The sequence below is a fragment of the Natator depressus genome, chromosome 3, assembly GCF_965152275.1.
Source record: "Natator depressus isolate rNatDep1 chromosome 3, rNatDep2.hap1, whole genome shotgun sequence".
In the NCBI taxonomy this organism is placed as follows: Eukaryota; Metazoa; Chordata; order Testudines; family Cheloniidae; genus Natator; species Natator depressus.
In genome coordinates, this window is record NC_134236.1 from 170579982 (window position 1) to 170593949 (window position 13968).

The window sequence follows — 13968 nt, forward strand, 5'->3', positions numbered from 1 at the left end:
TCTCCAGGACAGATGGGCTTTTTCATTGGAGAATAAGTCAAACCTCTTTCAGTGGTTGGCACTGATAGATGCAGGCTGGCATTGTCTGTCACCCTTCCTTTGAAAATCTGTATTTGGACAAGTTTCTTTAGGTAAATATTTAAACCAATACTCACCAATCAGAAAAAAAAAAAGAGTAGTACATTCATTTCCATATAAATTTTTATTATGTAGATATGGAATCAAGCATTTGTACTCGGGTTTGTGAATAACCTCCAAGTTCCACGGGGCTCACTCCATCTCTATCATGTAAACACCACCCCCACAATTCAATTTGGCCCATACTTCAGCCCCTTGCCCTAAATCTGAGGCACTTGTATGCCCCCCGCCACTACTGTAGTATCTAGGCACCTCATAATCTTTAATATATTTATCCTCACAACAGCCGCGTGAGGTAGGGCAGTACTGTTATCCCTGCTTTACAGATGAGGAAGTGAGATTCAGAGATATTAAGTCACTTGCCCAAGGATACATAGGAAGTCAGGAACAGAGCAAGAAGTCCCAGGTTAAAGTCCTAACCACTGGATCAGCCTTCCTCTCATACTCCTAGATTCATGGATTTCAAGGCCAGAAGGACCATTGTGATCCTCTAGTCTGACTTGCTGTATAAAACACAGGAGTAAAACCTTTATTATGGATTAAATGATGAGACTACTCCTCTACTGCCTTCCCCATTCCCTGTGACCTCAAAAAGGTACTGTACTCATTCCCGAGTGTCCACCATAGACGCCTCTCTGGCACTGAGGACCTTCTAGAGGGGTGCAGCAAGTCTGGTGGTCTTGCTGCTGGGTTTTTCATTCACAATATGAATTGTGCTGCAGTTCCATTCAAATGTTGAGTGCTTTAGATGTTGGTGCATAACACACTTCCCTCTGAACTAGGAAACCCCAAAGTCAAGGGAGTTTAGATGGGAGAGGTTTTCAAAACAGGCGGTTAGTGTAGGTGTATAATCCCAATGGTGAAAGGGACTTTGCTCCAAATCAAGTGGTTTCAAACTTTTTCAGAAAGTTTACCATATATTAATATAAGGATCACCTTGAGAATCACCTCCCCTCTCATTCACAACAGCACAGGCCACCCTCCCCCTCTTATTCACAATTGCATTGTATTCCTATGGCAATTAGAGCAATTGCTTTAATGAAAAATTTAAATTAGGAATGTATTTAATGTTTGTTTAGCTGCCTTTTGATGTGAACTAACTGATGTAAATAAGGAGGAGTTTTCCAGGAACCACCAGTAAGTGCTTTTTGGATCACATTTGCCTTACACAATCAAACAGCTGGGAAGGATCCTACAGAGCACTGGCTACATTATCTAAGGTAGGCTACAAAGTGCAAGTAGAGAAGTAAAAGTTTCTCTTTTCTACTGGTCTTATGGCTCTTGCTCTGTAGGGTATAATGAAGCATCAGTTGCTGACAATTGTTTATGTTGGCTGAACATGGTAAGGAACAATCAATGATACAATGTTTAATTCTAACCTGTACCATTTGCCAATGGAAATATACATGGAAGGGAGAGGGAAAGATTAATCCCTGTTCATGTATTTTTCCAGCTCTGTAATATAAGGTGTCATGTAAAGTTTGCAGCGCTGTGTGGAACAAGTATGTACCTTACGGTTATAAAAAGGTTATCTCTTTAAAAAAAAAACTTTCAAAACTTCCTTTACTCCAAGACATTAAGAATGTAATTTTCAGTATAGATACATAATTCCTTAAATATTATCCATACATACATTTCTGAAGTGATTATGATGACTAGTGGGCTACTGGCTCCTGGTAAAGCTATTAGGTATACATCCGACCCAGGGGATCCCTGTAAAATCCTAACCGCACCTTTTGGCCTCCGCCAGTTGGCGGCCCTATGCCACAGCTACACATACAAATAGCTTACATGTACACAGTATTTTTCATCTACAAGGATTCCCAAGGCCCTTTATAGCTTGTACACAGCATACAAGGATCATTTGTCCACCATAGAAATTCAGCTATTCTTTGGTGGGGCTAAGCAGTCCTTCTGTACCAGCAACGCTACACAATAGGTTATTTTTCACTTGCTATAAACTTTTGAAACCGAGACTGCAGGGGAAATTTTATATAAGCAAGAATGTACTTAACCAAGCTGGAATTTGCCAGGATACTGGCAAACACCCTTGCTGTTCCCAGCATTTTAAAGCACTTACTCATCCTCAGAGGAAAGGCTCTACGTGAGTGTAAAGTGTTATCACTTTTCTCATTCTGATATATGCCAGGGAATCATTTGATCACCAGGAATGTGACCAGGCCAGGACCTCAGATCTCTTTTGAAATGTGGCACCCACAGCAGTGCAGTTCCTTTTTCCACATTATGCTGGGGGCATTGGTTCAAAACAGGATCACTCATCAACACTGCTTAATTTTCACCTAGCAACTAGAACTCCCATCCAAGTACAGACCAGGTCCAATCCTGCTTAGGCCAAATTGGGCCATTTAGCCACTGGCTGAGATATGGGATCGGTGCCGAGCTGTGCTGTGCCGTTAGGAATTCATGGAGGAATAGTGCCTCAAAGAGGCATAACCTCCCCGTGAGCAACCAGGTGTGCCAGGCAACTTCATAGACTGCATTGTCCTTTGGAGTCATGCAGCCCACTTCCCCTGGTGCAGCTGGCCTGAGCTATGGGCCAGGGGAGAGGGGAGGGACAGGACAGGGTCATAGCTTCATCTCCTCCATGCCTATCTCTGCCTCCTTTGAGGCACCATTCTGCCCTCAGTGCAGGGAATACAATTGTGATGGCTCCTTCTGCATGTCACACAAGATACTGCAGGTCTGCACAATTGTTTTAGTGCCTGTCATAATCTGACTCCTAAATTTGCAGGATGTGATGAGATCCCAGTCCATGGTGGCACATCACCCATCATATATCTTACCTATGACTGACCAGAACTGGAGTCTTTAGAGTGCATACCCAGCTGTCCCTTTGAAGGGACAGATGAGATGCAGATTTCAAAGTGTGACCAGCACATCCCCTAGGTCATAAATTAAATCAGAGTTACTTACCAGTAGACATTTGCATGTATGAAGTTATTGATCCATAGTTTCAAGTGCATTTAATTTGACAAAGTTACTTGAAAACCCCACAAAAGCATTATCGTGCTGTATATACTGAATGCCTCTGCACATCACAAAAAGAGATCTGATCCTCTTTTCAAACTACATGAAGATTTATCCACAATCCTTTAGTTTTCCAAATGTCAAAAGGTACTGTCAGCCAGTTTCCCAGCACAGTGCGGATTAGCCAGCTTACAGAATCCAAAGACTAAGACTAACATTCCCCTTACCACTGAGAGCTACTCATGTGTATTCCCAAAGAAAAACATTTGGGAAATCTCTAAAAATGCAGGTGTGCAGAATATTTCCTGCTAGAGAAAGAGAGTGCTTGCAATATCCGTGAACTGTTACATCTGCTCATTGGACTCAGCACATACATCTTATTGCTATCAGTACTCAGTGCATGACAGCCAAAAAAGTGACTTTAAAAGCCCTAAAGGCTACTTCAACTTACCCTTCTTACTCCTTCTTTCTATTCCTTGCTGGGTAAGTTACACACAGATTCTCCTACACATTGGTAGAGCAGGATTCAGTAGATTGAGAGGAGCCTGGGTGAATGTAAAGGCACTGAAGTTAACTGAAAGGGGTCAAACTTACACCACTTTATCCATCACTTTGAATTTGACCTTAAGATGAGAGCTCAATCCTGCATCTCTTACTCACCCTTCTCTTACCCACACAAGGAGTCCCATTCATTTCAGCGTGGCTGCTGGTCTGAATGAAGCCTGCAGGATCAGGCCCCAAAACACCAAACTGCCCACCCTCTTCTTTGCATTATCACCACCTTAAAAAAATGGAGGCTTTGTGAATGAGACCATTCAACCCCTTTCCCTTCCAACATCTAGCAATATAACTGACTTCAGAAGGTATTGCCACATTTTTTCCCTCTATGCTGCCCCTCTGTAAAACAGCCATTCAGTCTGGCTCACTGAAACTGAAAATTTATGTCTAGTCTTCAATTTCAAATCCCACATTCCACCCCGGGAGTTGTGGCTGAAGAGCTGAAAAGCAATGGCTTGCCTTTGCCATCCCCAGTTGTTCATTGACATTTCAAAAGTGGAAAATGACAATGGTACAGGGCACATTTTGTCCATTAACTCACTTGCTGAGAGGACCAAAACATTGCACTGAATGTTCATTTTTCCCTATTGTGAAATGCTATTTCACAGGTACACTGCTGACGCAGGTCAGAGAATACATTTGCATAAACCGTTTGTTAGAAACAGAAGGTTCTTTGTAAAGACTATTAAGAAACCACATAATATACTTTTCTGTTCTTATGCGGGTCATAGTCCCTTGTAAACAGTGACTAGAGTCACGTGCTGGGTATGTTTTGTCTGCAATCAAGATTCCACAAGAAATACATTTGAGTTAAAAAATGAATGTACCTGGAATTGGTTACTGTAACGTTAATGATTTCCCATTATTATTTGAGAGCCTGGAAGTTTAGCTACTAACACCAAGCAGTTTTGAGTTCATTGAGAAAACACAATCTAAATTTGATTCTGAGATGGTCACCCCAATACAACTTTTTCCCCCTAATCAATCAGGATCACTTTTTGATCATTCAAGGTAGTGGGAAAATTCACCACCTTCCTTTTTTCTTTTTCAAATTAGCACTTCTGCAGTACAGAAGAGGAAATTCATCCTCTACATTCAGTTGTGGATTTTAATAAATCATTTCAATTAATTTCTGTTTTTATCGCTTGACTGGAGGGTGACCAGATGTCTTGATTTTATAGGGACAGTCCTGATATTTGAGTCTTTTTCTTATATAGGCTCCTATTACCCCCCCCCACAACACCCCCGTCCTGATTTTTCACATTTGCTGTCTGGTCCCCCTACTTGACTGAACACTTCTGTCTAGAGAGGTGGCCACAGCGATTGCTTCTGTATGATTCCACCTCTCCTTCTTCACGTTTCATTGCACTTTTCCAGTAGCTGAACTTGTGCACACTCAAAAAGGACTTTCTACCACCTACATGATCACACAAACTGGGATAAGCCAGATAAGTCAAGGCAAACAAAGCCCAAGTGTGGCACACTGAACAGCCAAAGAGATTACTGCTCATGCGATTAACATCTTTTCATGCCCCTACTCCCACTGCAAGATGGGCTTGTTTCCTTTTAATTGGACAAAACATGCTCAAGTATTTCCACGTTGTGTTTCACCATGATGAATTTTTCAGGCAGCTCCTCCATTATTTGGCAGCATCTCCTGTTATTTATCAGGGATAAACATTGGAGGAGTGCTCATAAGGAACACATAGGCAAACTCACTTTTGAACAAATTTCCCAGTGCAATGGTTTGCAAATAATATGTTGCTGTAAATGTACTGATTGGGGTTTTTGTAAAAAATAACGGATAACTAAATATTTTAAATTAAAGCAGTTGCAGAAGTGACTTTATTTTGAATGAACTATGAAACTTGTGTGGATAACATATGCCTCCAGTGTTGACTATTAATTGCTTGGACTAATAGAATACAGCCAATTACCTGCAATCATTATCATCCACAAAAATAGTATGTTCTATTTATATGTCACCTTTAATCCAGTGACTCTTTCCAGACTACTGTACCCCTTTCAGGAGTTGATATGTCTTGCATACCCCAAGTTTCACCTCACTTAAAAACTACTTGCTTACAAATCAGACATGAAGATACAAGTGTCACAGCACGCTATTACTAAAACATTGCTGACTTTCTCATTTTAACCATATAATTATAAAATAAATCAATCGGAATAGAAATATTGCACTTACATTTCAGTGTACGGTATATAGAGCACTATAAACAAATAATTGTCTGTATGAAATTGTATTTTGTATTGATGTTGCTAGCTGTTTTTTAATGTACCCTGTTGCAAAACTAGGCAAATATCTAAATAAATTGATGTACCCCCTGGAAGACCTCTGCAAACCCACAGGGGTACACGTACCTCTGGTTGAGAACCACTGCTTTTAAATCTAAGCATCTCAAGATGTTCTACCAACATTCGTTTATTAGAGCCCAATCCTGTAGGGCAGTGGTCTCCCAAGTGGGGTGCGCGCACTCCTGGCCCTTTGATTCTTCGGCGGCACGCGGGCGGCAGCTCGGCTCTCCCCGCCCCATCTTCGGCGGCATGCGGGCGGCAGCTCCTCTTCTTCTTTTTTTTTTTTTTTTTTTGCTTCCCTAGAGCTGGCCTTGGGGGTGTGCGATCCAAAAAGTTTGGAGACCACTGCTATAGGGTACAGAGTGCCTCTTAAGAGGTATTGAACACTATCAACTCCCAGTGAAATCAACGGGTATCAAGGATATTCATAATCTCTCAGGAGGGGCTGGATCAGTCTTGTAATCCTCACAATACTCCTGTTTGGTGGGCTAATTTTTCAAGCTGGTTACAAGCAGGAATTCTGGTGGAAAATAATTGAACAAGAATGTCGTTAAAAGGCCACCAATTTTTTTGAAGTTAAAAAAATAGCAAGGAAAGTTAGAGGGAAGTGGTGTGAGGTGTCTACATTTAAAAATATTCTAGAACACTTTGCACTTATATAGGCCTTGATTCAGCAAAGCACTTAAGCACATAAGAACATAAGAATGGCCATACTGGGTCAGACCAAAGGTCCATCTAGCTCAGTTTCCTGTCTTCTGACAGTGGAAAATGCCAGGTGCCCCAGAGGGAATGAACAGAACAGGTAATCATCAAGTGATCCATCCACATGCTTAACTTTAAGCACATTAGTAGTCTAAATGAAGTCAATAGCACTACACATGTGCTTAAAGTTAAGCATGTGATCAAGTGCTTTGCTAGATCAGAGTCACAGTGACATCCTTAAAAGACTGTGAAGTGCTTTGCAATAATTTGCGAGATGAAAATAGTCCATATGCACTTTACAGATGTACAAAGAGCTCTAGGGGAAAATTTTCAAACATGGGTACTCAAAACTAGGCACCTAAATCTGTAAATAAGTGGCCTGATTTTCAGAGGTGCTGAGCACTACCTGCTCTTTCACTTCAGTAGTGGCTGCAGATGCTCAGCCCCTCTGAAAATAAAAGATGAGCTTTTCAAAGCAGACAGAGAAGACTGAAATTGATGGGAGCAGTGCGGCTAAATCCCCTTATCTGATTTGCAAACCTAAATCAAACCACTCATTGAGGTGACTTATTATGGATTTAGGTGCCTAACTTCAGGCACCCAGGTTTGAAAATGTTGGCCCATGTAGCTTGCCCAAGTGACAAGGGGTATGTCTACACAGCAGCTGGGAGGTATACACATGCTAGCTTGGCTCAAGCTAGCAAGCTAAAAACAACAGTGCCACCCTGGCAGCACAGACGGTGGCTTGGGTTAGCTGAGTTAGCACATATCCTGGTTAGGCAGGATTGTACTTGGGCATTTAGTCAGCCACCACCCATATTGCCATGGCCACACTGCTATTTTTAGGGTATGTCTACACTGCAATGTAAGCACAGGGTAAGTGGAACTTGAATCAGCTGACCAATGAACCCTGGGCATGAACATCTACATTGTATTCATACCCTATATTAAGACTTTTCTAACCCATGCTCGAACCTAGGGCTCTGGCATGCACACTGCAAGACCTGAGTCAAAGTAACTGTATCCCAGAGTCCCTAGTACCCCCATGAAATGTGGCCTCTCTAGCCCTAGGACCATGGTACCCTGTAGGAAAATTTTACTGCCTGCCCTGTATGTTACAGGAAGTTTGAACAGACCACCAAACTCATTGCAAACACAGGAGACTCTCTGATAGAGCAGTGGTTCTCAAAGCTGGTCCACCTCTTGCTCAGGGAAAGCCCCTGGCGGGCCAGACCGGTTTGTTTACCTGCCGTGTCCGCAGGTTCGGCTGACCGCGGCTCCCACTGGCCGCGGTTCACCGCTCCAGGCCAATGGGGGCTGCGGGAAGGGCAACCAGCATGTCCCTTGGCCTGCGCCGCTTCCCGCAGCCCCCATTGGCCTGGAGCGGCGAACCGCGGCCAGTGGGAGCCGCGATCGGCCGACCTGGGGACACGGCAGGTAAACAAACCGGTTCGGCCCGCCAGGGGCTTTCCCTGAGCAAGAGGCGGACCAGCTTTGAGAACCACTGTGATAGAGTGCTTGTATAACCCACACACCTTCTGTCCCATCTAGTGGCACTGAGACCACTTAGAGAATGAGTCTGCTCTACAGCCTTAGCTAACAGTCACTTGACTTTTAGCTCGTCAGGTAGAGGGTCAAGCACTAAGCTCCAGAGGTCCCAAGTTTGATCCCGCCCGCCGATGACCAGGCTGATGATCAGCGTTACACCTGCAGATCAGTTATCAGAAGAGAATGCTGATCTGACCTGAGCTACTGCCATTCGCCAAGGGGCCGGGGCAGCTTCTGTTTTCAAGTGGATTACAGATTGTTGGGACAGAGAGGACTAAGGAAGTGGTCCCATGAAATCATAGGATACTTCTGAATGGCTCCTGAGACCAGAGTCAAGCGGGGCTGCACCTACACTGCAAAGCAATAGGGCTCGGACCCTGGGTTTGAGCCCTGGGTTAGTGCAATTGCAGTATAGATGCAAGGGGGGTTAGTCTTAAGCCTGGGTTTACACTGAGTGTAGACATACCTGAAATATGCTAGCTCAAGCAAAGCCAGTCCTGCCAGCTGCTGTATAAACATATCCTTAGTGACAGAATAGGGATAGAACCCTAGCCTCCTACTCCAGTTGTGAATCAGGATCTGCAGCTAGAGATGGGTGAATAGTGCAGATATTCAGAATTTTGCATGAATTTATTTTGGCTGAGCTCACAAAACTGTAGTGTTCACTTTCCATGACTGTTCATGTGGTCTAGTTTTACTGGCACAAATGTTTGCAGGAAGTGAAGATCAAAGTTTGAGGAAATACATTTTAAATTTAAACATTCATGTCTCATCCAATGAGGACACAGAGTCAATATCATATAACTTTTCTGGCCAATCACATCTAAACAGCACAGCTTGAACACAGAATACTGATTATCAGTGCATACATTAAAATAAATCAATCAATCAAAAAGATAGTTCTGAAATCAATTTGAATAACAATAACTGGAGCAAATCAGGATCTACTTGCAGGATCTACTTCCACAAGGAGAAAAGAGGCTAAATTAATCAAATTGAAGACAATACAAAGCCTGATCCAAACCCTTTTGAAGTCAATGGGAATCTTTCCCACTGAGATTCCCAAATGGGAGTCATGTTATATGCTAAACTCTAGTAAATAGTTTATCAATAATTTTTTTATCAAAATATCCCTTTAGTCAATACTACAGTACATAACAAATCATTCATTACTAGCCAATAATGTCTGAGTTGATAACCAATGGCACACGCAGAGAACTGAAATAACGATTGACTCCAGGCTTATTATTAAAATTATTTCACATATAGATTTTGATCCAAGATCTTGAAAACAGCTGTGTGTTTTAGGCAGATCATTTACTTTCGGTTAAGAACAACATTTAGCCAACTGGGTCATTCTTAAGTGCAGACATGTGCCAGGTAGGTCTGTTTTGTTTAGACATATGCCAGGCCTTGGAAGTAATTTGGGTAGCTTCAAACAGGGGGCTATCTGATGACTTTCTCGGAGTGTGGGTATTATAATATTGCACTGCGTGCTGTTCAAAGATTATGTTTGAGAATGGGCATTCAGTACACATGTGTGTCAAGTTTTGGAATACAATCTCAGCAAAATAGTCACTTCCAAACAGTGGTTAGGTGAAAAGTTCCTAATTGTGATATTCAAATTGCCTCTGAAGAGTCCAACTCAGATGCATTTCTTTCTGCCATATGCCTTATACTTCTGACTAGCCCCTGGCCACTTAGACTGAAATTTTCAATTGGGTCTAATGCAATTAGGCACCCTGCTCCTACTGATATTTGGTGGGAGTTAGTCACTAAACTTCCCTAGGCCCCTTCAGAAATCCCAGGCTTAAGCTATACAACTGACACTGGCTCTAAACTGGCTAGCTACATTATACACAGGCCCCATGTCTGTGCATACTGAATGGGTAAGTGCATCCCTAACTGCTTGTTTTGTGCACAGATGCAAGATTGGTGCAACGATTTAGGCAGCCAGTTTGGAAACTTTGCCCTGAACATTTAATTAGGAACAATTTCTTTCTTTCTTTCTTTCTTTCTCTCTTTCTTCCTTTCTTTCAAAACAACCTGACAACAGATCTTGCCTCTTCTATACTTCGAATGTATCTCATTCATGTGAATTTTCTTCTGATCTTCATATTTCATTTACTTACAGAATTATATCCATAGTATTCTTCAAACATATTCTTTCCCTCATAAACATGTTATTTATACATGCATAAAACAAGAAAATAAGGAACTAACCCCCCCCTCCACAAATATACTGTTCCTACATCATACCAAAGGGATGGCATATTTTGTATCATACACAAGAAATGGGCCAGACCAGAAGCATTAGACAAGCCCCCAAACTTTGTGGGTTCAGATAAATGGGACCTGAAGCTGAGCTAACCCCTGGCTTTGCCTTTGCAAAACTAAAACCTGGCAGGGGAGATTTTGCAAAATTAAAACCTTCTCGAAGCCCTGGTTTTGCTCAACTCTCTCAAACACTTTCTGTTTCTACTTTAGCTTACATCCCAAATCAGGTGCTGGAACTACAGCAAGTGGCTATGTATCATGTGGAAGCACTACCCTGTCAGCTGAGTGACGACTTCAGACTCAACATTCCATCAGTTCTCACTCGCGCCAAAGATCCCCAAAGCCAGCGGTAAGTTAGATAACACGGGAAGGAAAAGGTATAAAGTAACCCCTTGGATTCCTTCTACATTTTTGAGTGGTGACACATCATACAGCATTATATTCTTTAGATTGCATTCTTCCCTAGTGGATGCAGGGTCCTAGGCGAAGTCATTATTTCTGGCTTTTTATATTCAGGGATGGAATGAAACTGTTACATATCAGACCAAAATTTAAGATGAGAGAGTTTTTCCCACCTGTCACTGGAAAATGTGGAAAGGGCTAAATTTTGTCAGTTTGGGGTTAGGTGTAAAATTCTCTTCAAATGTTTGCCTGGGAGGAAAGTATACAAGTTTAGGCAGGACTTGCGAAGCTTAAGAAAATTCAGGCACATGTTTTCTTTTTCTTCAGTGGATTCTTTTCTCACCAAGAAGTGTTCTCATTGTGTCCCTTTGGAGATATTCAGCAACGTTTGAGATATGACAGAAAATAAGTTTAAGGAAGTTGGAGCCAGTGGAAGTAGAGTAGTAGGGCAAGTTAGAAGCAATTGGGAAACAACTAAGACTAATGGTAAAGGTGAACACTTCCTTATCTGAGACTGATTGGCAGAACTGCCAGTACCCCACAGCTCAAACTTTGAAAGAACCTCATCATCTGTTTAGCCCAGTTTGGCCTTTGCAGTGAATTGGGTTTAACCAGAGAAAGATTGTGTCCAGAGTGAAAGGGTGCTTTTTAAAAAGTAGCAGTCATAGTGTCCTTTAGTTCAACATAAAACAGGGCACTGGCTTCAGGGAACAGTACATTGTAAAGGGAGGCAGTGTTTCCTACTGGCTAGCGCTCTACCCCCTCCCTTTATATTTTTGAGGCTTTATTAAAAATCTAGACATCTCAGAGCATTCCTTGAATCTTAATAATAAGCACTTGTATAGTGCTTTACATGATCACAGCCCTTTTCAAATATTAACTAACCGTCTGAACATCCTAGGTGAGGTAGAACAAAGAGCACTAAGACAGTAGAACCAGTAGCTCTCTGCACTTCCCTTGCCCTTGATAACCTTACCTTGTATTTAGTTCTTAACATAAGCTCAGATACCAGGCTGTACCTGAAGAGCTCTTGGCATAGCTCAGCAGGAGATGAAGCAAAAGTGGCTTCTGAGGCATCTTTGTACTCCCCAATCCTGAGTATGGTAAGCACTGGACCAATGTCAAGGTATAACTTAGAGAAGCCATAGGATGCTCTAAGCTGTATGGGCTGCCAATGACAATCAAGGGCTATTCCACTTGTAGGATACTGCTGTGTTGTAAGGATGTCCGAGTCCCACCCACTTTCCCATGGGCATGCCCCCTATGCCAGCAGCTGGAAGGGGAGGGTGGTTGCTACTGCATCTCTATGCCCTCTGAGGATCCCCATTCTAAAGCAACTGGATCTGTTGGGTTTAAGATTGCTTTGTGCTAGAGAAGAGTGGGTAAAGCAGAACTAGCGCTGTGGAGAACTGGGCCATAATATAAATCTCAAAAAGGCTTTGTTAAAATCATTAATAGAAAAAATGCACCTAAGAGAATTCTACTACAAAGAATCTAAGATGGTGGGAATCTTTCATAAGGAAGTGTTAGATATTTTCATTTGAAAAAAATATCTAGCAATCCCAGAGGCCTCTGTGCTGTTTAATATCAACCAGAAGAGTAAGACAACTGCCACATATTAAAGAATTGCCTGACATTCTGATTTTACCCTCTCTGTGGTTAAGTTTATTTATTTTCCTGCCATTCATCTATCCAGGCATCCCATTAAAAATCAATGGGAATTTTATTTAAAAAAAAAACCAACTGATGATACAGCATGGCCCTATTAAGCGAACAGGGTGTCTTCTTGGGTCACTTTTGTTCTATTTAGAAACTAAATCATTGTGGAGACTGTATGGGGAACTTCACTAATGGGTTGCAGAGGGGAAGGAAGGAGGACATGCTGAGTTTTACTTTGACAGATTTCACAATAGAAATGAAAATATTCCTGACACTGAGATTGCAGAACTGTCCCTCTCAGATGCAGCGTGCTGCCAGACTTCCAAAAATGTAACATGCAATCAATTTAGCTTACAAATAAAGTCTCTCTCTTTCTACTCCCTCTTCCCTTTGGTGTGTCAGAGAAGATAAATGAAAGAAGCAGTAAGAAGGGCAAACAACAGCACCTAAAGCAGAGACTGCTTGTGTGGGGTGAGTCATAATGCCAGTCAAGGGCAGAACCCATGGTTACAGGACAAAACACAGAAGTGAATGAAAGATCCTTTTGAAGGAGCAAATGAAAGACTCCAGTGACCTCTTGGTAGAAGGGAAAACTTCAAAGGGGATATAACAGTTAAAAGACACAGCCATCCTGCAGCAAGGGTTGCTGTTGTACTCGGTGCTAACACAATGAAACCAAGCAAGCTACACAGTGGCTGTGGATGGGAGAGTTTTTCCCACCAGTCACTGGAAAATGTGGAGTAGGCTAATTTTGTCAGTTTGGCTTTAGCTGTAGAATTTCTCTTAAAATCTCCATGTGAAGAAAGTGTAGCAATTTAGGCAGGATTCATGCATGACAAGCTTAGGAAAATTCAGGCACGTTTTATTTTCATGTTTTCTTCAATGAATTCTTTTCAAGAACATTTCAAGAAAATTCAACAGTTCAAGAAATGTTCTCATCGTGCCTCTTCGGAAACATTAAGCATCACTTGAGGTATGACAGAAAATAAATGTAAGGAAGTTGGAGCCAGTGAAGTAGGGCATTTAAATACAACCTTGCCAAATGCCATGAGTACTGGATGTTTTATATGGAAAATACACTAGAAAAATAATATCCTAATTGCCAGAAGATGATGCATTCTGATGTTTTTCCTCAGCTGGGGCTCAATTCTGCAATTTGCTGAACACTTGATCTAGCAAAAATATTTAAGCACATGCTTAATTTTAAGCGTAAGTAGTCCAATTGGCTTCAGTGAGATGATCCCTGTGCTTAAAGTTAGGCAAGTGGATAAATGCTTTGCTGGATTGGGGCCAGAATGCTCAGCACCTTGCCTGATTGAACTCCTGAATTCCAAGGATTTGAGAGCCCGTGAATCACAGCACTTCAATGAACAAAGGCTTTAC

At 42.0% G+C, this 13968-nt stretch overlaps 1 long non-coding RNA gene across 1 annotated transcript; it reads right to left on the reverse strand.

Moving 5' to 3' along the window:
• Positions 1-3584: 3584 nt before the first annotated feature.
• LOC141985326 (uncharacterized) lies at positions 3585-4184 on the reverse strand. Its single transcript, XR_012638906.1, has 3 exons — positions 4144-4184; positions 3787-3907; positions 3585-3671 (listed from the first exon to the last, which is right to left on the reverse strand). It is a non-coding gene; the product is annotated as an uncharacterized LOC141985326 (long non-coding RNA).
• Positions 4185-13968: the final 9784 nt, after the last annotated feature.